This window comes from Alnus glutinosa, chromosome 4, assembly GCF_958979055.1.
Source record: "Alnus glutinosa chromosome 4, dhAlnGlut1.1, whole genome shotgun sequence".
Lineage (NCBI taxonomy): Eukaryota > Viridiplantae > Streptophyta > Magnoliopsida > Fagales > Betulaceae > Alnus > Alnus glutinosa.
Window position 1 is genome coordinate 3,605,085 of NC_084889.1, and position 6,000 is coordinate 3,611,084.

Sequence of the window (6,000 nt, forward strand, 5' to 3'; positions counted from 1 at the left end):
AAAACAACCAGATCTGTCAGCTCCAAAACAACACCACAGGCTCGAATAAAGAAGGGAAGCTGTCCAAATCTCCAAAACCAGATCTGGTTTTTTTGGCTCTCTCGTTCTTCGTTGTCGCAGAACAGCCGAGCGGCCACCGTCGCTTTCTCTCTCGTTCTCTTTTTGAGTTTTGGGTCTTTTTGTTTTTTGGGTTTCTGAGTCTATGTTTGTTTGTGATGGTTTCCTATCAACGTGGTCTCAGGTTAGGCTATGTCGTGGTAATGATACGGGAGAGACTTTCGCCATGAAGAAATTGAAGAAATCAGAGATGCTTAACCGTGAAGAGCAGGATAGGTGAAGTGAGATTTTTATTAACAGTATTATCTAACTCATAGTATATATATACATGGATCCTTTTGTTTAGGCACTAAAGCATTGATGTTAATGTTTTGAATATTGGTTTGAGTTGGTGTATTTTGTAGTTCAATGATTTAAAAGTACTGATGTATCTAATCTGTTTATAATTGTTTGGAGCTTTATTCTGAAGAAGTTCGAATGTTCTAGTCTTAACATTAAATGTCATATCATTTTGTTGATAGTCTGCATCCCTTAATAGTCGGTTAGAAGTTACCTTGAGTACGTGAGGCGGAGGAGTGTTAAAATTGTTGCAATAAAATTCAACAGAAAATATGAAGGAAATGTAAGTCACAAGTTACTTGTCTTTAACATTCGTAGTCACTCGTATTTATCCTTGTATGCCAAATTTCTGAGTACTATTTATTTCATTTCTATGAGCAGGGACAACGCCATAACATTCCCAAGCGTTGTGTTCCAGTCACAAGTGGATGATACATGTAGCGAGGCCTGGAGAGAGTTTTTTATATCATTCTGGTTTTGGTTATATATAAATTTCTCTTTATGCATGTAAGCAAAGTATAAGCTCAGTTATTGTTATTTAATGTGAAAAGATATAAATAAAAATCCAGATGTAGTAGTACAAAGGTTCGAATGTGAGAAAGAAATGACTTGAAATCAAACGGCCTTCTACTATTCTCGTTAATGCAACTGTGGATTCTGTTGATTCATACATAGAAATTAGAATCACAGAAAAGCGAAATTAATTGGAGATATGCACAGCTTTTTGCTGCAAACCTTGAGAAAGTTGAATAAATATATATTACATTGTACCCGCCCTACTGGCATAATCAAAGTAACTTTTAGTCCATTCTCCATCCACCGTATTAAGTATGTTCCTTGCAATTAAAACAATCCCACAACAAAAGCAAATTAATTGGTATATTAACTACTAAGGAATCTCCTCTAAAAGTTTTAGGGAAAGCAAAATGCTAGACAAAAAATGTAATACACCATACTACAAATGAAACTGCATTTCATAAAAAAAAACAAAAAAAAATGTAAACCCATGCAATCTATTCGAACAGGTAATGACAATACACTACATCAGTAAGAAGTACGGACAAACTCCAACTTTCACTACTAGTAATAGCCAAATATCTGTTGTTATTATTCGGCAAATAGCACACATACAATACACATCAATCCCACAATAAAAGTACAACCACTACAGCAAGCCATCACTGTCCGCTTTGTTCGTGTTATATCTCTCTTGTGAAGTTGTTCTAAAACTGCTGCTATTGGTTCTACATCTTATGCGTTATATTTCGTCGACCCCATGAAGCTTCTTGGGTGGTCCCGTTAAATACCAACCGCAAAAATGCCTCCTTCAAGTTGGATCAGCATCTAGAACATCAAACAAGCAAAAAACCTAATTTAGAAATTATCGTGTGAAATCTATTATAGAACAAAATAGTGCACTATAAAGGGAACGTGGTCGATCACTTACGTCTTTGCAGCCTCATGTATTCAGTTTCTCTTCTCTCCAAATTCCTCAGCATCTCCTCCTGCTCCTCATTTGGTACCTGAGCTTCTCGCTGATAGGAAACCATCACAAACAAACAGAGACTCAGAAACCCAAAAGACAAAAAGACTCAAAACTCAAAAAGAGAATGAGAGAAAGCGTACCCGTTTTGACAACAGCTGAGCCCCGAAATTTGAATGCTGGGGTTAGAGGAAAAAGAAACGGTGGCCGCTCGGCTGTTCTGCAACTGCGAAGAACAGAAGAGCCAAAAAAACTAGATCTGGTTTTGGAGATTTCGACAGCTTCCATTCTTTATTCGAGCCTGTGGTGTCGTTTTGGAGCTGGTAGATCTGGTCGTTTTGGAGCTTCAGCGAAAATAAATATAGAGAGGGAGAGAATGAAAATGGAGGAAAAAACCAAAAATCTGATTCTCTTAGGAGCCAAAATTTTAGACAAAAATGAGGGAAAAGTGGCAAATTCAAATTTGTTCTGACGTGGCAATTGATAGAAACGAAATGCGTCTGTTTTATTTCTTTTAGCTCTGACACTGCTTTTGAAATCTAGATTTGATAAATGGGCATTTTTCAAGCCGTTAGATAAAATGGACGGCCAATATTTCATAATTTGAGAATCTCAAATTTTCTAGAATTTGAGGGGATCTGAATCCTCCATTTCTAGGATCTAAGAAAATCTATATGAAGACAAAGAATAATTAATGATTCAATGCCACCTAAATATACAACTTTTCACCACCTTGTCTATGTGGCAAGGTGGTCCCCTACTACTTTTTGAGTTTTTTTATTTTTTAAAAATAAATTAAGGTGAGAAACTACTTTGCCACATAGATAAGGTAGTAGAAAGTTGTATATTTAGGTGATAATGAATCATTACTCGAAAACAAAACATGAAAATGTTAATTAAGAGTAGGAATTTTGTATCTTTCACGAAATTAAAAGATAATTGAGTGTCCTTGGCGTCTTATAGTGGCGCACAATTTTCTTGAAAAAATCTCGCTAACCAACTAATCAAGGGCCTAAAAGCTGATTGAGAGTACTAATAAGTGACGTCTACAGTTTTCTGGACAAATAGAGTCACGCTATCTGAATAATTAAGAACAATTGTCGTTACTGTACGTTGCTGCATGTTGAATGCATTTCCCGCGCGTTGCCAATAGCAATTCCTACTAGCTTTAATGATAGGGCATTTAAATAAGATTGAGGAATGAAAAATATCGATCCTTTCTGCATGCAGTTTGTGTTTTTTTGTTCGAACCCTGAGAGGGTTGCTTAGTGTTAAGGCTTGTGGCTTTTAGGGACATCATGTTGTAATATGTGTGTTACAAACATTATTTCATTTTTAGCCATCTTTAAATGTTTTACTATTTGGTATTAAAATATATTCATGAGTTTTATGGCAAAGGAAAAAATTGATTTATTAAAATATATATTTATGAGTTTTTATTTTGTAACCGTTGGTTATTAAAAAATTGTTTTTATGACTTTTTGATCTTCAAACATTTTGTCATTATTAAAGTTTATTACTTTTGATTTGTAACGGTTAATAGTTATAAGTCTTATGACCGTTTGTCATTCATGAGCCTTAAAAGAAAATCTATAGTGCTAACATTTTTTGACCGTTTATATAAATTGAGTTCCCAATGCATTTGAGAACAATCTTCTTCTTATTTTCTTTGAGAAATTCTCTCAAATCTCTCTCTCGATTCTTTCTTTCTCCCTTAATGTTCTTCTTCTGTTCTTGCAACAGAAATCAGAGCATGGAAGCTCTGATCTTCCCTCAAATCAGTAGCTTTCTTCCTTTCTTGTCGTGCACGATTAGAATCTAAAAGAAGGAAATCAAAGAAGAATAATTGCATCTTCTTCTCCCTTAGACAGTAGCCTTTGTGTGTCCTTAACGAAGATAGACACTATAGTCTAGACGCTATAGTCTAATCCTGGGAGGTTGCGTGTCAAGAGATTCGATCACACCAAGTTATACACTCCCGGAGGCACGAATCAACCTTTAAGGACAACGCTCTTACGTGATTCTATAACATTGTGAGATCTTTCCTTAATTTAATTTTAATCTCTTGTACAGTATTTATTTTATTATTATTATTATTTCGGATCAATATGGTCTAGTATCAACAATAATTTTTCAATCAATTATTTGTTTAACAATTATTTATTTAATTGTTAATTTTCATATTGATATTATTTTATTTCAATAAGAACTTTGAGCACCATCCAAAATTATTTACAACAATCTTAAAGGTTGATTTACGTTGATGGTTGCACAAATATTTTGATTAAGGTGATAACAATGGTATTTGAACTTATGAGAAATCAAATACAATTGGAGTTTGCGGTATGCAATTCGCATACAAGAAATATGAAATCAATTAGTGGTTGAAAAGATGAAGACTCTGTTGTGAAAAAAAATTATCTGATTTATTTGTCAGAAGAAAAGCTTGATTTCATTTGTAGATATTGGAAGTGAAAATATTTTTTGACAAAAAGAATTTTTCAATTATTTGAACTCAAATTTGTATTATTTAATTTGCTTGTCAAATAATCTTTTCGTGTTAGGTCACGAATCTTGCAATAAAGGTTGAGACTTTTATAGATTTTTAGAACTTAGCAATTTTTAATTTGTTGTGCTGAGTTTGTTGGAGAACATTCACATCGATTAATAATAACAAATGTGAATGATTACTTATGTTGTAAAAGAGAAAATAAACATTGCTAATTGTATGCAAAGAATACCATTTTGCTAAATATTCTTGTAGGTAAGCACATGTAAGAGGAAGAGATGTGGTGTGTATGTTCAATTGATCGGTTTTCATGACACCCAATTGATGTGTGGTGACTTAGCCTATTTTGGAGGATCTTGGAGTAAAACCTTTGGCTCCGCTGTGAGTTCTTAAATTATGTTTTATATGCCTTGATTTTTTTTTACATGATATACAATTTCATTTATTAAAGCTGATGAAAAAATTATAATTATGTGAATATTGTATCTAATAAGCGGCATATGTTGATTGATCTATTTGGAAAAAAGAAATAGCATCTAGTACTTATGTTAGCTATGGAATGCTAGATTAGCATGAATACTTTAAAAGTATTTGCTAATTAATTTTTTCATCTATATCATTTAGCTTTCAATTTTCCTAACATGCTGATTAGGAATAAAATATTTGTGATGATTGATGTTCCTATTAGAGCTCATTTATAATCGAAAAAAAAAATTTATCATATCGTAAAATTGATCATAACAATGACGTATTTATAACAATGAGCTAATAATAGTTGATTATTACATGGTTGAGCCTAATACTTTGCATATTTATTGTGGCTTAAGTTGGAAAGATTTTTTTCATCTTCGTAGAACTTGAAAAAATTGTTACAAGCAGTAATAATTATTTAGTGAAGTTCCTTGAAAAATCACAAGTGGTGATTCATATAAAAGAGAAAAAAAAAAAAAAAAATCAATGCTTCTGAAAATTCTCAATTGAGAGAAAAGAAAGAAGAAAAAAAAATAACAGATCATACTTAGAGAAAGATGGGCTCATGTAAGTCACATTTCTTAAAGCACTTGTGTGCTGTTAATGAATATTTGATTTCTTATTCTTACTTGGGTTATTCATTAATATTTGATATGATAGATTTATGCATATAAATCTTGGCTACATCAAACGAATGAAAATAAATTATGAATGCTACAATTATTAGTTTTGGACTATCCACCAATGTGTGGGGAAAGCCAATTTTTGGCTTGTTACATTTATAATAAAGTGCTTCATAAGAAAATTAGTAAAACTTCTTATGAACTTTTTAGAAAGATATTATTAATTCTATCTTGGAATACCTCAAAGTGTGGGGGTGTTTAACAAAGATTATGTTGCCTGAGCCTAAAATAAGGAAACTTGATTCTAGAATTTGTGATTGTGAATTTATTGGTTATGCTTGCAGTAGTTCATGCAATAGATTACTTATTATCGAAAGTGATGTTTTAGATCACAATACTATTATTTAATCTAAAAATGCTATTTTTCTTGAGCATGTATTTCCTTTGAAAAATAAGGAAAAGTAATTGCATAAATCATCTGTTGCTTCTAATAAATTCGTTGATAATTTGCAAGAATT